General features: G+C 49.7%; 9 non-coding genes and 2 pseudogenes across 9 annotated transcripts; all 11 read right to left on the reverse strand.

The window, feature by feature from the left end:
- Nucleotides 1–12: 12 nt before the first annotated feature.
- Nucleotides 13–204, reverse strand: LOC119883794. The gene has a single exon (XR_005440762.1). It is a non-coding gene; the product is annotated as a U2 spliceosomal RNA (small nuclear RNA).
- A 183-nt stretch (nt 205–387) lies between these two features.
- On the reverse strand, nt 388–500 carry LOC119883828. The gene has a single exon (XR_005440785.1). It is a non-coding gene; the product is annotated as a U5 spliceosomal RNA (small nuclear RNA).
- A 968-nt stretch (nt 501–1,468) lies between these two features.
- On the reverse strand, nt 1,469–1,660 carry LOC119883805. The gene has a single exon (XR_005440765.1). It is a non-coding gene; the product is annotated as a U2 spliceosomal RNA (small nuclear RNA).
- A 183-nt stretch (nt 1,661–1,843) lies between these two features.
- LOC119883829 lies at nt 1,844–1,956 on the reverse strand. Its single transcript, XR_005440786.1, has one exon. It is a non-coding gene; the product is annotated as a U5 spliceosomal RNA (small nuclear RNA).
- A 969-nt stretch (nt 1,957–2,925) lies between these two features.
- On the reverse strand, nt 2,926–3,117 carry LOC119883816. The gene has a single exon (XR_005440773.1). It is a non-coding gene; the product is annotated as a U2 spliceosomal RNA (small nuclear RNA).
- Nucleotides 3,118–3,300: 183 nt separating this feature from the next.
- LOC119883830 lies at nt 3,301–3,413 on the reverse strand. The gene has a single exon (XR_005440787.1). It is a non-coding gene; the product is annotated as a U5 spliceosomal RNA (small nuclear RNA).
- Nucleotides 3,414–4,380: 967 nt separating this feature from the next.
- On the reverse strand, nt 4,381–4,572 carry LOC119883827. Its single transcript, XR_005440784.1, has one exon. It is a non-coding gene; the product is annotated as a U2 spliceosomal RNA (small nuclear RNA).
- Nucleotides 4,573–4,755: 183 nt separating this feature from the next.
- On the reverse strand, nt 4,756–4,868 carry LOC119883831. The gene has a single exon (XR_005440788.1). It is a non-coding gene; the product is annotated as a U5 spliceosomal RNA (small nuclear RNA).
- Nucleotides 4,869–5,837: 969 nt separating this feature from the next.
- On the reverse strand, nt 5,838–6,012 carry LOC119883786 (annotated as a pseudogene).
- A 5,101-nt stretch (nt 6,013–11,113) lies between these two features.
- LOC119883832 lies at nt 11,114–11,226 on the reverse strand. The gene has a single exon (XR_005440789.1). It is a non-coding gene; the product is annotated as a U5 spliceosomal RNA (small nuclear RNA).
- A 969-nt stretch (nt 11,227–12,195) lies between these two features.
- LOC119883937 lies at nt 12,196–12,375 on the reverse strand (annotated as a pseudogene).
- Nucleotides 12,376–16,668: the final 4,293 nt, after the last annotated feature.

Consider the following 16,668-nt stretch of genomic DNA (forward strand, 5'->3'; position numbering starts at 1 on the left):
CACAAGGCAGGAGAAGGGTGCACCGCCCCCGGAGGCACTGCAATACCGGGTCGATGCGTGGAGTGGACGGAGCAAGCCCCTCGTCTCAGCTCCCGGTGCTAAAAATCCATTTAATATGTTGCCCCCTTATAGGGGACATATCAGATATTAAACTGATAAGAACAGATACTACACTTGATCTTAGCCAAAAGGCCGAGAAGCGATAACCCCCGCTGGTTGCTTCCAGCGCCCACCTCCCGGAGCAGTTCTCCCCCTGCCGTGGCGCAGTGGTTTCAACTGCGCATAACAACGGCTGAGTCTCAGCACCTCCTCCCGAGCGCGCCTCGTCGCACCGCTCAACCTTGCCGGGGGCGGCGTTTTATTTCCTTTTCACAAACGCACGAGGCTCGGCCACACGGCAGAGCCTGCCAAAAATAGTTTTAACTCATTGGCGTCCCTCTCCACGGAAGTCTTTAGTAAAAGGCGAAAGACTTGTACGTTATGAAGAGAAACCCGAGTAAGTACGGGCCCCTCCTCCAGAGCCGCCGACGAGCCTAGTCGTCCCGGCCACTACCCTCACGGTAAGCCTCACTCTGCCTCTCGAGTCCCAAGTACCAGGCCACGCCCGTTCCCCTACCCCTCCCCAGGTCATGGCAGGCTCTATCCAATCGGGCTGCGGAGAGACGAAGGCCTGGCTTTTGGACAGAGGCTACCGAACGACTCGGGCTCTTGTAGCCTCTCGATGACGAGTGAGAGAAAGGGAGGGGAAATGTGGCCGATCGCTTCTCGGCCTTTTGGCCAAGACTGCAATGGCCTCCTCTTTCTGGTTAAAACCTTTGCCGGTTTGGGGCTTCGTTTTGTGTCACCAGCTTTTCTGGGAGGAGATTCACCTCATTCCTTGTGAATAAAATTTCAACTTTGCCGTAGCTGAAAAACTTTTGCAACAAGGAATTCATTGGTCCCGAGGACTGCCTACCTGTCCTCTGCCGGACTGCCACCTTGACCAGACCAAAGACGAGAAGGTAAGTGTGTTTTATTCACCGATTTAGCAGTTGTAGCAGGTTTTCTTGCTTCATTTGAGGTGTTTTAGTTTCTTGTATCCTTTCTACGCTGCGGTTCCTCCACCGTGTTGGCCAACCGTGCCGGGCCTACGGAGGCGCCGCAGTGTCCCCTCCCCACCTTCTGAGAGGCTCTATCCAATCGGAGAAATGAAGGCCTGGCTTTTGGACACAGGCTACCGAGCATCCGAAATACTCGGGCTCTCGATGACGAGTGGGAGAAAGGGAGGGGAAGTGCAGGGCACATTTAACAGCCATGCCGGTCCCAAATATCCCCTCGTCGTCTGCCAATCATAAAGTGCAAATCTCGCTGCCTTCTTCGAGGCTTCAGCTGGCCGCCCCCCCTCGACTGGCGCCTTTTTCGGGCCGGCGTCCGGCAGAGCGACGACCTCTGCGTTTGGGTCAGTATTTTGGTTTTACACAAGGCAGGAGAAGGGTGCACCGCCCCCGGAGGCACTGCAATACCGGGTCGATGCGTGGAGTGGACGGAGCAAGCCCCTCGTCTCAGCTCCCGGTGCTAAAAATCCATTTAATATGTTGCCCCCTTATAGGGGACATATCAGATATTAAACTGATAAGAACAGATACTACACTTGATCTTAGCCAAAAGGCCGAGAAGCGATAACCCCCGCTGGTTGCTTCCAGCGCCCACCTCCCGGAGCAGTTCTCCCCCTGCCGTGGCGCAGTGGTTTCAACTGCGCATAACAACGGCTGAGTCTCAGCACCTCCTCCCGAGCGCGCCTCGTCGCACCGCTCAACCTTGCCGGGGGCGGCGTTTTATTTCCTTTTCACAAACGCACGAGGCTCGGCCACACGGCAGAGCCTGCCAAAAATAGTTTTAACTCATTGGCGTCCCTCTCCACGGAAGTCTTTAGTAAAAGGCGAAAGACTTGTACGTTATGAAGAGAAACCCGAGTAAGTACGGGCCCCTCCTCCAGAGCCGCCGACGAGCCTAGTCGTCCCGGCCACTACCCTCACGGTAAGCCTCACTCTGCCTCTCGAGTCCCAAGTACCAGGCCACGCCCGTTCCCCTACCCCTCCCCAGGTCATGGCAGGCTCTATCCAATCGGGCTGCGGAGAGACGAAGGCCTGGCTTTTGGACAGAGGCTACCGAACGACTCGGGCTCTTGTAGCCTCTCGATGACGAGTGAGAGAAAGGGAGGGGAAATGTGGCCGATCGCTTCTCGGCCTTTTGGCCAAGACTGCAATGGCCTCCTCTTTCTGGTTAAAACCTTTGCCGGTTTGGGGCTTCGTTTTGTGTCACCAGCTTTTCTGGGAGGAGATTCACCTCATTCCTTGTGAATAAAATTTCAACTTTGCCGTAGCTGAAAAACTTTTGCAACAAGGAATTCATTGGTCCCGAGGACTGCCTACCTGTCCTCTGCCGGACTGCCACCTTGACCAGACCAAAGACGAGAAGGTAAGTGTGTTTTATTCACCGATTTAGCAGTTGTAGCAGGTTTTCTTGCTTCATTTGAGGTGTTTTAGTTTCTTGTATCCTTTCTACGCTGCGGTTCCTCCACCGTGTTGGCCAACCGTGCCGGGCCTACGGAGGCGCCGCAGTGTCCCCTCCCCACCTTCTGAGAGGCTCTATCCAATCGGAGAAATGAAGGCCTGGCTTTTGGACACAGGCTACCGAGCATCCGAAATACTCGGGCTCTCGATGACGAGTGGGAGAAAGGGAGGGGAAGTGCAGGGCACATTTAACAGCCATGCCGGTCCCAAATATCCCCTCGTCGTCTGCCAATCATAAAGTGCAAATCTCGCTGCCTTCTTCGAGGCTTCAGCTGGCCGCCCCCCCTCGACTGGCGCCTTTTTCGGGCCGGCGTCCGGCAGAGCGACGAACCTCTGCGTTTGGGTCAGTATTTTGGTTTTACACAAGGCAGGAGAAGGGTGCACCGCCCCCGGAGGCACTGCAATACCGGGTCGATGCGTGGAGTGGACGGAGCAAGCCCCTCGTCTCAGCTCCCGGTGCTAAAAATCCATTTAATATGTTGCCCCCTTATAGGGGACATATCAGATATTAAACTGATAAGAACAGATACTACACTTGATCTTAGCCAAAAGGCCGAGAAGCGATAACCCCCGCTGGTTGCTTCCAGCGCCCACCTCCCGGAGCAGTTCTCCCCCTGCCGTGGCGCAGTGGTTTCAACTGCGCATAACAACGGCTGAGTCTCAGCACCTCCTCCCGAGCGCGCCTCGTCGCACCGCTCAACCTTGCCGGGGGCGGCGTTTTATTTCCTTTTCACAAACGCACGAGGCTCGGCCACACGGCAGAGCCTGCCAAAAATAGTTTTAACTCATTGGCGTCCCTCTCCACGGAAGTCTTTAGTAAAAGGCGAAAGACTTGTACGTTATGAAGAGAAACCCGAGTAAGTACGGGCCCCTCCTCCAGAGCCGCCGACGAGCCTAGTCGTCCCGGCCACTACCCTCACGGTAAGCCTCACTCTGCCTCTCGAGTCCCAAGTACCAGGCCACGCCCGTTCCCCTACCCCTCCCCAGGTCATGGCAGGCTCTATCCAATCGGGCTGCGGAGAGACGAAGGCCTGGCTTTTGGACAGAGGCTACCGAACGACTCGGGCTCTTGTAGCCTCTCGATGACGAGTGAGAGAAAGGGAGGGGAAATGTGGCCGATCGCTTCTCGGCCTTTTGGCCAAGACTGCAATGGCCTCCTCTTTCTGGTTAAAACCTTTGCCGGTTTGGGGCTTCGTTTTGTGTCACCAGCTTTTCTGGGAGGAGATTCACCTCATTCCTTGTGAATAAAATTTCAACTTTGCCGTAGCTGAAAAACTTTTGCAACAAGGAATTCATTGGTCCCGAGGACTGCCTACCTGTCCTCTGCCGGACTGCCACCTTGACCAGACCAAAGACGAGAAGGTAAGTGTGTTTTATTCACCGATTTAGCAGTTGTAGCAGGTTTTCTTGCTTCATTTGAGGTGTTTTAGTTTCTTGTATCCTTTCTACGCTGCGGTTCCTCCACCGTGTTGGCCAACCGTGCCGGGCCTACGGAGGCGCCGCAGTGTCCCCTCCCCACCTTCTGAGAGGCTCTATCCAATCGGAGAAATGAAGGCCTGGCTTTTGGACACAGGCTACCGAGCATCCGAAATACTCGGGCTCTCGATGACGAGTGGGAGAAAGGGAGGGGAAGTGCAGGGCACATTTAACAGCCATGCCGGTCCCAAATATCCCCTCGTCGTCTGCCAATCATAAAGTGCAAATCTCGCTGCCTTCTTCGAGGCTTCAGCTGGCCGCCCCCCTCGACTGGCGCCTTTTTCGGGCCGGCGTCCGGCAGAGCGACGACCTCTGCGTTTGGGTCAGTATTTTGGTTTTACACAAGGCAGGAGAAGGGTGCACCGCCCCCGGAGGCACTGCAATACCGGGTCGATGCGTGGAGTGGACGGAGCAAGCCCCTCGTCTCAGCTCCCGGTGCTAAAAATCCATTTAATATGTTGCCCCCTTATAGGGGACATATCAGATATTAAACTGATAAGAACAGATACTACACTTGATCTTAGCCAAAAGGCCGAGAAGCGATAACCCCCGCTGGTTGCTTCCAGCGCCCACCTCCCGGAGCAGTTCTCCCCCTGCCGTGGCGCAGTGGTTTCAACTGCGCATAACAACGGCTGAGTCTCAGCACCTCCTCCCGAGCGCGCCTCGTCGCACCGCTCAACCTTGCCGGGGGCGGCGTTTTATTTCCTTTTCACAAACGCACGAGGCTCGGCCACACGGCAGAGCCTGCCAAAAATAGTTTTAACTCATTGGCGTCCCTCTCCACGGAAGTCTTTAGTAAAAGGCGAAAGACTTGTACGTTATGAAGAGAAACCCGAGTAAGTACGGGCCCCTCCTCCAGAGCCGCCGACGAGCCTAGTCGTCCCGGCCACTACCCTCACGGTAAGCCTCACTCTGCCTCTCGAGTCCCAAGTACCAGGCCACGCCCGTTCCCCTACCCCTCCCCAGGTCATGGCAGGCTCTATCCAATCGGGCTGCGGAGAGACGAAGGCCTGGCTTTTGGACAGAGGCTACCGAACGACTCGGGCTCTTGTAGCCTCTCGATGACGAGTGAGAGAAAGGGAGGGGAAATGTGGCCGATCGCTTCTCGGCCTTTTGGCCAAGACTGCAATGGCCTCCTCTTTCTGGTTAAAACCTTTGCCGGTTTGGGGCTTCGTTTTGTGTCACCAGCTTTTCTGGGAGGAGATTCACCTCATTCCTTGTGAATAAAATTTCAACTTTGCCGTAGCTGAAAAACTTTTGCAACAAGGAATTCATTGGTCCCGAGGACTGCCTACCTGTCCTCTGCCGGACTGCCACCTTGACCAGACCAAAGACGAGAAGGTAAGTGTGTTTTATTCACCGATTTAGCAGTTGTAGCAGGTTTTCTTGCTTCATTTGAGGTGTTTTAGTTTCTTGTATCCTTTCTACGCTGCGGTTCCTCCACCGTGTTGGCCAACCGTGCCGGGCCTACGGAGGCGCCGCAGTGTCCCCTCCCCACCTTCTGAGAGGCTCTATCCAATCGGAGAAATGAAGGCCTGGCTTTTGGACACAGGCTACCGAGCATCCGAAATACTCGGGCTCTCGATGACGAGTGGGAGAAAGGGAGGGGAAGTGCAGGGCACATTTAACAGCCATGCCGGTCCCAAATATCCCCTCGTCGTCTGCCAATCATAAAGTGCAAATCTCGCTGCCTTCTTCGAGGCTTCAGCTGGCCGCCCCCCCTCGACTGGCGCCTTTTTCGGGCCGGCGTCCGGCAGAGCGACGGACCTCTGCGTTTGGGTCAGTATTTTGGTTTTACACAAGGCAGGAGAAGGGTGCACCGCCCCCGGAGGCACTGCAATACCGGGTCGATGCGTGGAGTGGACGGAGCAAGCCCCTCGTCTCAGCTCCCGGTGCTAAAAATCCATTTAATATGTTGCCCCCTTATAGGGGACATATCAGATATTAAACTGATAAGAACAGATTTTTTCTTTTGAGAAAAATTTTATTGACACTCAATTCAAACATGATTCATAATATGTCAATTCCAAGTTACCTTTTAAAATACAACATGTCAATAAATAGATAAATGTTCTCTGTAAAACAACATTTAAAAAAAGTGTTTAAAATGCATTACAGATAACGTCATAAATTAAAGGTATAAAATGGTTTTCAGCTTGTCCATGTCTGTGAGTGTCTGTTAAAAAGTCCTCAAAGCGGAGTGCATTTGTTAAAATAAAACTCACAAAAAATAAATGGATAATAAAAGCTCTTCTCCAAGTCCACTGTTGTGCAGGAGTGTAGTGAGTCCCTATCAAAGGGGAACTCATTCAGCTCCCCCAAAAGATTTGGACTCTCGGGATCTTGTGCAGGCGCTCAGAGGAGACCCTCACCCTGTAGCTCCTTCCCACCAACCTCACCCGGAGGGTCAGGCCGCCGCTGAGACTTGTGGGTAAGATCTTAAGTTTTCTGAGGTAGGACCCCATCCAGAACCGTGTCATTGCTGCGGTCTTGGGGTTTCTGGATGGGGCTGTGGCGGTTGCGATGTGTAGTGCTGTGTATCTGCTTCCTAGGAACAAGTGCAGGTCTGGCACTCCTTTTCCTCCTTTCTCCTTTGGCTTCTTCATCACGCTTCGTCTCAGTCTTTCCCACTTGGAGCCCCACAAAAAATAAAAGATGGCTCGTTCCAGGTCTAAGATCACTCTCCTAGGCGGGATAAAAACAGAACTGATGAGTAAAAGCAAAGGTAAAATCACTGCTTTGATGATTAAAACCTTTCCTTCTAAAGTCAGTCCTCTAAGTGTCCAGTACCCTAGTCTCTGCCTGACTTTCCCTACTATGTCTGCCCAATTTGTTTTCCCCTCCCCCTCCCTATCAAACCTGATCCCAAGTATTTTTTGGTCAGTCTGGGTCACAGTCAGGGGGAGTCCTGTCGTCTCAGTCGCTGTCCACGGTCCATAAAAATGGGCTTGGGTCTTGCTTCTGTTCAGCTTTGACCCAGAGGCCTGTCCGAACCAGTCAGTCAAGTCCAGCGTCCTGTTGACAGATAAAAGGTCAGTGCATAAAATGTTGATGTCGTCCATATATAAAATACATTTTGTCTCGAGTCCCCCGCTCCCTGGGACTCCTACCCCATGGATTCGTTGGTCCCTTCTCAAGGTCTGTGCCAGTGGTTCTATACAGATAACGTAGAGGAGGGCAGATAACGGACAACCCTGACGGACACCGCAGTTTATATCCACTGCTCTTGTCAGATGCCCGTTAACAATGAATTTGCTGTTGATCTCCCGGTACAGCAGTCCCACCCAGGCTATAAACCTTCTCGGGAACCCCATTTTTTGCAGTACCTGGAAAAGGTACTGGTGCGAGACCCGATCAAAGGCTTTCTCAAAATCTAAATTCAGGACTACTAGCCGAATGTTTCTGTCTCTCGCGTAACAGATGGTATCTCGGATCAGTACGAGGCTGTCGGTGATCTTCCTCCCCGGGACGGCACAGGCTTGATCCGGGTGAATCAGATCTTCTAAAAACAAGGACATGCGTGAGGCTAAAGTTTACTAAAAAGTTTACAGTCAAAATTTAAGAGTGTGATAGGTCTCCAATTTTTCAAGTCCGTCTTGTCTTTGTCTTTGTGAAGGAGAGTCACTATCCCTGCTCTAAAGCTGTCAGGAAGTCGGTCCATTTGTTCAAAATCCATAAAAACAGCAAGCAAGTCTGGTGCTAAAATGTCCCAAAATGTCAGATAAAATTCCAAGGGAAGCCCGTCTTCTCCCGGCGACTTCCCTGTCTTAAAAGATTTGATGCATTTGTTTAATTCCGGTATCGTAAAATCTTGGGTTAAAAGCACGTTGTCGTTTGTTGCTTGGTCAATGGATTTTAAAACTTCGGTCATGGTGTCCCCGTTAACAGTTTTTTCTGCGTACAGTTCACGGTAAAAATGTTCGACAGTTTCTTTGATTTCCTCTGTTGTGTCAGCTGTGCACCCGTTTTCTTTTTTAAGTCTCAACATGGCCCCCCCTTTATTTACGATTTTCTTAAAAAAATATCTTGTGCACTTCTCTCCTTCCTCTATTTCCCTTTCCTTGCTTCTTAAAATCACACCTTTGCTATTAATTTCTGCTAAAACCGACATCTCTGTTTTAATTTGTTTTATCTCTTCATTAAAATCCATTCCATGTTGGATTAGTTTAAAATACCTCTGAAGCCGTTTCTGCAGTCCCAACATGCGTCTGTTGTCCCTCTTTTTCTTTCTTTTCCCTGCCTGTCTGTAAAACGTCTTTGTCTTTCCCTTCACCATTTCCCACCACTGTGCACGTGTATCGTAAAAGTCTTGAAGGGTCTGCCACTCTCGGTATTGCTCCCTGTACAGCCTAACTAGCTCCCTGTCTTCTAACAGGGAGCAATTGAGCTTCCACAGACCACTTCCTGCCGTCACACCGGAAGAGAGTGAAAGGGTGCAGGAAAGAATTGCGTGATCAGAAAAGAAAACAGGTTCCAATCTAGCATCGGTTGGTGGGCAATCACGTGATAAAATGTAGTCTATGCGAGAGGCTCGGGTGCCATCACTACTGAACCAGGTGAAGCCCTCCTCTCTGGGATGCATGGTTTTAAAACAGTCCACAAGTCTAAAATCACTGCATATGCTTTGAAGTAAAACTGAAGTCTTGTCCACTTTAAAATCGTCCCCTATTCTTCTCCTATCGTTCCTGCTTAAAATACAATTAAAATCCCCCCCTACAACTAAAGGTGCCCTGCCTAGCATGTGGGGCTGCAGGTCTTCTAAAAGGTCATACCTGTCGTTCTTGTCATTAAAGCCATAAATATTTAAGACGTTAAAATCCTTCCCCATAAAAGTCAAGTGTGTTAAAAGTGCCCGACCATCTCTCACCACAGTGCTGCCCTTCACCAGACTAGAGGGTTTTTTATTAAAATGGCCACTCCATCATTTTTGTTTTCATTTGAGCCGCTCCATATCGACGTTTGTGGCCATAACTCCTCCCATTCTCTGTAGTGTTTTAAAAATGGTAGGCCGCATTCCTGTATTAAAAACACGTCAGACTTAAAAGAGTTAAGAAAGGATAAAACAATCTGGGCTCTAACTCTCGACTTCACACTCCTCACATTGATAGTTGAGAAGGTGAGTGTCATGAGTATGGTTAAAATTTGCAGGTATGACATCTTAAAAGACTAAAAAAAAGGGGGATTTCAAATGTTTAAAAACAGCAGTTAGTGGATTTCTTGTGAATGGAGCTCTTCCTTCATTCTCATGGGTGAGAGATGACGGGGTTGAGCTCCATTTCCCTTTCGGACTCTAGGAGTTGGCCTCTGACGCAGGGTGGCATTGAGCTTTGAGTCCTTAGGGGTTGATTGCAGAGCTATAGTTAAAAAAGAGACTTCATTAGGCGAATTGGAGGGGAAGACTCTGGGCTCCTCCACAGATGAACTGTCTGAGTAGCTCTCAGCTCTTCCCCTCTTTTCCGAGGCTCCAGGAGACTCAGAAGACAATTCTGAAATTAGTCTCTTGGCCGGCTGGGCATTGGGGAGGGGGACATCCTCGCTATCACTCTGTGACTGGCCAAATTTTTGTTCTGAGCCAGTCACTGAGCTAGCTCCGCCTTCTGCCTGCACTGCCACTGCTTCTCCCTGTTCTCCACTTGTGGGGCAGCTGCAGGCCCCTCCCCTTCTCCCGCCTCTACTGGTCCTTCTCCTCCAATCACAGGATTTGGCGGGAGATTTGAATTCTCCAGCCCAGCCTCTTCAATTAGCTCTCTAACTGCTTCGTCTTGTCCGCCATTTTGTGCCTTTGCTGCCTTTAATTTGTTGGCAAACTTAGGGCAATCTCTGAAGAGGTGGTTTGTTTCTCCACAAAGATTGCACTTTCTGCCATTGGTGCATTCCTCGAAAGTATGCCCAATTTCTCTACATTTACCACAAATGATCTGCTGGCACGCTTCTGCCAGGTGCCCATTCTCACCACACTTGCGGCAGAGTTTGGGCTGGCCCTGGTAATGAATGTAGCCCCTGTTGTTTCCCAGAACTATCATGGATGGCAGATGTTTCAGGCCCTGGAAGCCTTGAGGGTCTTGCCATTGTTGGATGGGGACCCTCCAAGCGCAATTCCAGATGCCATCCTCATCTCTCACTTTGGTAGCCTGGCCTTTAACAGTGCAAAATCTGCCCAGCCACAAACAAATGTCATCTGCATTCACAGTCTCATTGAACATTCTGACAATTACCGTTTTAGCGGCATTATCAGTCAGTTTCTCAACATTAAATGCAGTAAACTGGGGTTTTTCATTTTCGAAGCGTGTCCAGAAATCTCTGAACACGGCAGCAGAGACAAAACTCACATCGAAACCTTTTCCAAATGGCAGAGTCAAAATACAATTTATATCCTGCGGGGAGAATTTCAAAATGTTCTGGATCATTTTCCTTGAGAAGTCAGCCTTGACATAACAAGGGTTTTCCCATCTTTTTCTTTGAATGTAAATCTGACACTGTGGTGCCTCCTCATGCCGGCATGGTTGGCCGCCATGGTGGAGGCACCACAACGTAAAAGTGGTAAAAAAGCTAAAACACCTAAAACAGTCTAAAACCAAGTCAACTAAAATAAGGTAAAAGAATGCTCTAAAAAGAGCAATAAAATCTACTAAAAATGTTAGAAAGGTGAATAAAACACACTTACCTTGTCTTGTTTGGCCTGGTCGAGATGTTATTCCGGCAGAGTACAGGTAAGCAGTCCTCTGAACCAATGAATTCCTTTGTGTGAAACAATTTCAACTACAACAAAGTTGAAATTTTCTTCACAAGGAATAATGTGAGTATCCTCCCAAAAACCTGGTAACACTTCGCCACAAACAGGCAAAAGTTTTATCCAGACACAGGAGGCGATCGCAGTCTTAGCCAAAAGGCCGAGAAGCGATAACCCCCGCTGGTTGCTTCCAGCGCCCACCTCCCGGAGCAGTTCTCCCCCTGCCGTGGCGCAGTGGTTTCAACTGCGCATAACAACGGCTGAGTCTCAGCACCTCCTCCCGAGCGCGCCTCGTCGCACCGCTCAACCTTGCCGGGGGCGGCGTTTTATTTCCTTTTCACAAACGCACGAGGCTCGGCCACACGGCAGAGCCTGCCAAAAATAGTTTTAACTCATTGGCGTCCCTCTCCACGGAAGTCTTTAGTAAAAGGCGAAAGACTTGTACGTTATGAAGAGAAACCCGAGTAAGTACGGGCCCCTCCTCCAGAGCCGCCGACGAGCCTAGTCGTCCCGGCCACTACCCTCACGGTAAGCCTCACTCTGCCTCTCGAGTCCCAAGTACCAGGCCACGCCCGTTCCCCTACCCCTCCCCAGGTCATGGCAGGCTCTATCCAATCGGGCTGCGGAGAGACGAAGGCCTGGCTTTTGGACAGAGGCTACCGAACGACTCGGGCTCTTGTAGCCTCTCGATGACGAGTGAGAGAAAGGGAGGGGAAATGTGGCCGATCGCTTCTCGGCCTTTTGGCCAAGACTGCAATGGCCTCCTCTTTCTGGTTAAAACCTTTGCCGGTTTGGGGCTTCGTTTTGTGTCACCAGCTTTTCTGGGAGGAGATTCACCTCATTCCTTGTGAATAAAATTTCAACTTTGCCGTAGCTGAAAAACTTTTGCAACAAGGAATTCATTGGTCCCGAGGACTGCCTACCTGTCCTCTGCCGGACTGCCACCTTGACCAGACCAAAGACGAGAAGGTAAGTGTGTTTTATTCACCGATTTAGCAGTTGTAGCAGGTTTTCTTGCTTCATTTGAGGTGTTTTAGTTTCTTGTATCCTTTCTACGCTGCGGTTCCTCCACCGTGTTGGCCAACCGTGCCGGGCCTACGGAGGCGCCGCAGTGTCCCCTCCCCACCTTCTGAGAGGCTCTATCCAATCGGAGAAATGAAGGCCTGGCTTTTGGACACAGGCTACCGAGCATCCGAAATACTCGGGCTCTCGATGACGAGTGGGAGAAAGGGAGGGGAAGTGCAGGGCACATTTAACAGCCATGCCGGTCCCAAATATCCCCTCGTCGTCTGCCAATCATAAAGTGCAAATCTCGCTGCCTTCTTCGAGGCTTCAGCTGGCCGCCCCCCCTCGACTGGCGCCTTTTTCGGGCCGGCGTCCGGCAGAGCGACGAACCTCTGCGTTTGGGTCAGTATTTTGGTTTTACACAAGGCAGGAGAAGGGTGCACCGCCCCCGGAGGCACTGCAATACCGGGTCGATGCGTGGAGTGGACGGAGCAAGCCCCTCGTCTCAGCTCCCGGTGCTAAAAATCCATTTAATATGTTGCCCCCTTATAGGGGACATATCAGATATTAAACTGATAAGAACAGATTTTTTTCTTTTGAGAAAAATTTTATTGACACTCAATTCAAACATGATTCATAATATGTCAATTCCAAGTTACCTTTTAAAATACAACATGTCAATAAATAGATAAATGTTCTCTGTAAAACAACATTTAAAAAAAGTGTTTAAAATGCATTACAGATAACGTCATAAATTAAAGGTATAAAATGGTTTTCAGCTTGTCCATGTCTGTGAGTGTCTGTTAAAAGTCTTCAAAGCGGAGTGCATTTGTTAAAATAAAACTCACAAAAAATAAATGGATAATAAAAGCTCTTCTCCAAGTCCACTGTTGTGCAGGAGTGTAGTGAGTCCCTATCAAAGGGGAACTCATTCAGCTCCCCCAAACAGATTTGGACTCTCGGGATCTTGTGCAGGCGCTCAGAGGAGACCCTCACCCTGTAGCTCCTTCCCACCAACCTCACCCGGAGGGTCAGGCCGCCGCTGCCTTGAACTTTCCTTGTGTGGCTCCGGCTCCTCCGTCCGAATGGGCACAGAGGCGATTCTTCTTTGTGGCTGTGTCCTAGGCCCGCCGCCTGCAGCTCTGGCCGTTTGGACCGTTGCTGCGGCCATCCGGATCACAGCCACGGGGGGGATCTGCATGTGCTTTCTTGCCAGCAAGTTTCTGGAGGTCCATATGGCGTCTTTGATGGCGGCTAGGGTGAGCCACTGTTTGGCAAATGTACGTGCTGGTATCTGATTTCCTTGGCTCACCCCGTACAGCACCAGCTGTGGTGTGAGGACCTCCCTTGCTGGCAAGTACGGGAATTGCAAGGAGCCGGCCGTTGCCCACTGTTCTACGGCAGCGCTGCACTCCCAGAGCAGATGCCTTACCGACTCAGGCGCGCCACAACCTGGTCGGGGGCAAGTTGAGTGCGCCGACATGCCCCGGGAGTGCATTACGGACCTGACTGGGAGGATCTCATGAGCCACCATCCATGACAGGTCCCGGAGTCTGTTTGGAAGAGCTGGATGGTTCACGTTGCGCCAAACTGTTGAGGGCTCGCCGAATGCAAGCCCGCGCACTGGACTCACTGGTTCCCGCTCCTGCACAACAGAAATGAGAGAGCGGTGAGTGGTTAAAACCTGCAACTCCTCCTGCTCAAGGTTAAAATGCCTTAAAAATGACTGGATAAAAGCATAGGCTGGTGGCAGGTTAAAAGACACTGGTACTTTGAGACTTGTGGGTAAGATCTTAAGTTTTCTGAGGTAGGACCCCATCCAGAACCGTGTCATTGCTGCGGTCTTGGGGTTTCTGGATGGGGCTGTGGCGGTTGCGATGTGTAGTGCTGTGTATCTGCTTCCTAGGAACAAGTGCAGGTCTGGCACTCCTTTTCCTCCTTTCTCCTTTGGCTTCTTCATCACGCTTCGTCTCAGTCTTTCCCACTTGGAGCCCCACAAAAAATAAAAGATGGCTCGTTCCAGGTCTAAGATCACTCTCCTAGGCGGGATAAAAACAGAACTGATGAGTAAAAGCAAAGGTAAAATCACTGCTTTGATGATTAAAACCTTTCCTTCTAAAGTCAGTCCTCTAAGTGTCCAGTACCCTAGTCTCTGCCTGACTTTCCCTACTATGTCTGCCCAATTTGTTTTCCCCTCCCCCTCCCTATCAAACCTGATCCCAAGTATTTTTTGGTCAGTCTGGGTCACAGTCAGGGGGAGTCCTGTCGTCTCAGTCGCTGTCCACGGTCCATAAAAATGGGCTTGGGTCTTGCTTCTGTTCAGCTTTGACCCAGAGGCCTGTCCGAACCAGTCAGTCAAGTCCAGCGTCCTGTTGACAGATAAAAGGTCAGTGCATAAAATGTTGATGTCGTCCATATATAAAATACATTTTGTCTCGAGTCCCCCGCTCCCTGGGACTCCTACCCCATGGATTCGTTGGTCCCTTCTCAAGGTCTGTGCCAGTGGTTCTATACAGATAACGTAGAGGAGGGCAGATAACGGACAACCCTGACGGACACCGCAGTTTATATCCACTGCTCTTGTCAGATGCCCGTTAACAATGAATTTGCTGTTGATCTCCCGGTACAGCAGTCCCACCCAGGCTATAAACCTTCTCGGGAACCCCATTTTTTGCAGTACCTGGAAAAGGTACTGGTGCGAGACCCGATCAAAGGCTTTCTCAAAATCTAAATTCAGGACTACTAGCCGAATGTTTCTGTCTCTCGCGTAACAGATGGTATCTCGGATCAGTACGAGGCTGTCGGTGATCTTCCTCCCCGGGACGGCACAGGCTTGATCCGGGTGAATCAGATCTTCTAAAAACAAGGACATGCGTGAGGCTAAAGTTTACTAAAAAGTTTACAGTCAAAATTTAAGAGTGTGATAGGTCTCCAATTTTTCAAGTCCGTCTTGTCTTTGTCTTTGTGAAGGAGAGTCACTATCCCTGCTCTAAAGCTGTCAGGAAGTCGGTCCATTTGTTCAAAATCCATAAAAACAGCAAGCAAGTCTGGTGCTAAAATGTCCCAAAATGTCAGATAAAATTCCAAGGGAAGCCCGTCTTCTCCCGGCGACTTCCCTGTCTTAAAAGATTTGATGCATTTGTTTAATTCCGGTATCGTAAAATCTTGGGTTAAAAGCACGTTGTCGTTTGTTGCTTGGTCAATGGATTTTAAAACTTCGGTCATGGTGTCCCCGTTAACAGTTTTGTATGCGTACAGTTCACGGTAAAAATGTTCGACAGTTTCTTTGATTTCCTCTGTTGTGTCAGCTGTGCACCCGTTTTCTTTTTTAAGTCTCAACATGGCCCCCCCTTTATTTACGATTTTCTTAAAAAAATATCTTGTGCACTTCTCTCCTTCCTCTATTTCCCTTTCCTTGCTTCTTAAAATCACACCTTTGCTATTAATTTCTGCTAAAACCGACATCTCTGTTTTAATTTGTTTTATCTCTTCATTAAAATCCATTCCATGTTGGATTAGTTTAAAATACCTCTGAAGCCGTTTCTGCAGTCCCAACATGCGTCTGTTGTCCCTCTTTTTCTTTCTTTTCCCTGCCTGTCTGTAAAACGTCTTTGTCTTTCCCTTCACCATTTCCCACCACTGTGCACGTGTATCGTAAAAGTCTTGAAGGGTCTGCCACTCTCGGTATTGCTCCCTGTACAGCCTAACTAGCTCCCTGTCTTCTAACAGGGAGCAATTGAGCTTCCACAGACCACTTCCTGCCGTCACACCGGAAGAGAGTGAAAGGGTGCAGGAAAGAATTGCGTGATCAGAAAAGAAAACAGGTTCCAATCTAGCATCGGTTGGTGGGCAATCACGTGATAAAATGTAGTCTATGCGAGAGGCTCGGGTGCCATCACTACTGAACCAGGTGAAGCCCTCCTCTCTGGGATGCATGGTTTTAAAACAGTCCACAAGTCTAAAATCACTGCATATGCTTTGAAGTAAAACTGAAGTCTTGTCCACTTTAAAATCGTCCCCTATTCTTCTCCTGTCGTTCCTGCTTAAAATACAATTAAAATCCCCCCCTACAACTAAAGGTGCCCTGCCTAGCATGTGGGGCTGCAGGTCTTCTAAAAGGTCATACCTGTCGTTCTTGTCATTAAAGCCATAAATATTTAAGACGTTAAAATCCTTCCCCATAAAAGTCAAGTGTGTTAAAAGTGCCCGACCATCTCTCACCACAGTGCTGCCCTTCACCAGACTAGAGGGTTTTTTATTAAAATGGCCACTCCATCATTTTTGTTTTCATTTGAGCCGCTCCATATCGACGTTTGTGGCCATAACTCCTCCCATTCTCTGTAGTGTTTTAAAAATGGTAGGCCGCATTCCTGTATTAAAAACACGTCAGACTTAAAAGAGTTAAGAAAGGATAAAACAATCTGGGCTCTAACTCTCGACTTCACACTCCTCACATTGATAGTTGAGAAGGTGAGTGTCATGAGTATGGTTAAAATTTGCAGGTATGACATCTTAAAAGACTAAAAAAAAGGGGGATTTCAAATGTTTAAAAACAGCAGTTAGTGGATTTCTTGTGAATGGAGCTCTTCCTTCATTCTCATGGGTGAGAGATGACGGGGTTGAGCTCCATTTCCCTTTCGGACTCTAGGAGTTGGCCTCTGACGCAGGGTGCATTGAGCTTTGAGTCCTTAGGGGTTGATTGCAGAGCTATAGTTAAAAAAGAGACTTCATTAGGCGAATTGGAGGGGAAGACTCTGGGCTCCTCCACAGATGAACTGTCTGAGTAGCTCTCAGCTCTTCCCCTCTTTTCCGAGGCTCCAGGAGACTCAGAAGACAATTCTGAAATTAGTCTCTTGGCCGGCTGGGCATTGGGGAGGGGGACATCCTCGCTATCACTCTGTGACT

This window comes from Micropterus salmoides, unplaced genomic scaffold, assembly GCF_014851395.1.
Source record: "Micropterus salmoides isolate LMB-PRFRI ecotype aquatic unplaced genomic scaffold, ASM1485139v1 Ms_hic_scaffold_3029, whole genome shotgun sequence".
NCBI lineage: Eukaryota > Metazoa > Chordata > Actinopteri > Centrarchiformes > Centrarchidae > Micropterus > Micropterus salmoides.